General features: G+C 49.2%; 1 non-coding gene and 1 pseudogene across 1 annotated transcript; one reads left to right on the top strand and one right to left on the bottom strand.

The window, feature by feature from the left end:
• Positions 1-510: 510 nt before the first annotated feature.
• On the bottom strand, positions 511-918 carry LOC136135727 (mediator of RNA polymerase II transcription subunit 10 pseudogene; annotated as a pseudogene).
• A 366-nt stretch (positions 919-1,284) lies between these two features.
• TRNAR-CCU (transfer RNA arginine (anticodon CCU)) lies at positions 1,285-1,357 on the top strand. Its single transcript has one exon. It is a non-coding gene; the product is annotated as a tRNA-Arg (tRNA).
• The last annotated feature ends 587 nt before the right edge of the window (positions 1,358-1,944 follow it).

Genomic DNA, 1,944 nt, shown 5'->3' with positions numbered 1-1,944 from the left:
ACACAGTTCCATTGAACACATTCTTTATGCACTATACTTAAAAATATAAAATACAAAACGAATTTAAAGTACTTATATTAAACCAAGTTTTCCTTTTGTTTTTTTGTTTAGCTTTCTTTGACACCATAAAAGAAAGAAAAAAAACCCAGAAAGTATATTAAAAGAAAACTATTAGGTATAATTTTTTTAAACTTTTACTTTACCTATCATATTTAATATTTCCAAGACTATTTGGCCATGGAGAATCATACACATAGCACTCAAAGTTGTGTGATCACCAGTCCCCTGAGAGCTAGAGGACCAAACAGAGCGCGTTAGGGAGAGGGGGCAGCTGGTGGCACAGCCCCGCATGCCCTCCAGGCCCTGCCGTCCCCAGAGGCCAACGACGAGGACAAGGTGGCGGGAGGATGGGCCCAGGAAACAGCATTGGTGCCGCTCAGTCAAGGCTGCCTGAAGGTCATGGCCACTCGTGCAGGGCTAGGAGGATCTTCAGACAGACGGAGGAGGGAGTTAGGAAGGAGGATGGTCTTCCCCCCGGATGCTCCAGTACTTAGCCATGTCCTCAGGAAATACTTTAGAAAGTTCTTGAATCAACAGGCTTTTAAATTTCTTCATTGTGTCAATCTTGCCTTTAACTTGTTCATTTTTAGCCAGAGCCCTCTCCAGGCACTCTTTGGTATAGAGTTGGGGATTTCGACCTTGATCTATGTATTCAAAAACTTCTAAAGGGACAGTAATATCATGAAGTTGCTGTCTGCACTTATCGATATCCTGTAAGCCAGTAACAATAAAATTCAGCTTCTGGTTGAGCCCGGCCTGGCTGCTGGGCTGGAAGTCGCTGACGATGATGCCGAGCTGCCGGATGTTCTCCACGAACTTCTCCAGGCGCTCCTCCAGGTGGTCGAACTTCTCGGCCATGGCCCGGCCGTCCGCACCGCCGCGGGCGCGTTCCTGCCCCCTCGAACGCCTTCTTGATGTTAATTATCCCAGGACTCGGATTCTCCTAAAAAGATGGGGAAAGGGCTCCTCCGGGACTTGACCCGCAGACTTCCTACATCCTAAGCGAGGATCGTACCTCAGCTCCATCCGCGCGTGTGCGATCTCTCCCGAGCCCCAGGATGCTCGGGAACCGGCGGGATCTAAGAGGATGCACCCGCCGAATATGGACGTCAAGGGGGCCAAGGACCCGCCGAGCTGGAGCCGGGAGGCTGTGCGTAATGTGCAGGAACCGCGGGGAGGTGACAGAAAGACTGGTTTAGGACTGTTGTAAAACGTTCCTCATCAGCTCCGGTGGCCTAATGGATAAGGCATTGGCCTCCTAAGCCAGGGATTGTGGGTTCGAGTCCCACCCGGGGTAAGGGAAGTAGCATTTTAAACTTTCTGCCAGAGGAAAAATGAAATGAAGCTAGCAGTCTACTTACCCTAGTGGGAAATTAAGGGGCCCTGGGGTTTAGCTAGATGCCACCCTATAGCGAAGTTGGACAAGGTTTACTTTTCTGATAAAGATGTGTGCGTTTTCAGATTTTGCCCATAATAAAGTTTTCTCTCTTTTTAATCCATGCCTTCATCCTCAAGGTAAACATCTCCCAAACTGCAGGACATGGTGGAGTAAAATCAGAAGCCTCCTTTACCACATGCCCAAAGAGGAGGTGGCCGCTGAGGCTTTGTCATATATACACATAGTTCTCTTATTTTTAAAAACCATGGATGGGACTCTTCTGTTCCTCCAGCTCTGGCCTTACTTCTGCTTTCCCGAGCACCTGAGGTCCCATCATCCCTACTCAAACCAGGGACCTCATCTCAATGCAGCATCTCCCACCATCACATGTGGCCTGCAGAGAACAGCGACCACAGAGCTATCCAAGGCTGCTGGTGCTTCCCTCACCAACGTTTCTCAATGCCTTGTTGAAGGGAATGTCCCTGGGGCCCTCTCAGTGGGGTGGT

The sequence above is a fragment of the Phocoena phocoena genome, chromosome 15 (genome assembly GCF_963924675.1).
Source record: "Phocoena phocoena chromosome 15, mPhoPho1.1, whole genome shotgun sequence".
Taxonomy (NCBI): domain Eukaryota; kingdom Metazoa; phylum Chordata; class Mammalia; order Artiodactyla; family Phocoenidae; genus Phocoena; species Phocoena phocoena.
The sequence above is the reverse complement of the archived record's forward strand: the minus strand, read 5'-3'. Positions and strand labels throughout refer to the sequence as shown.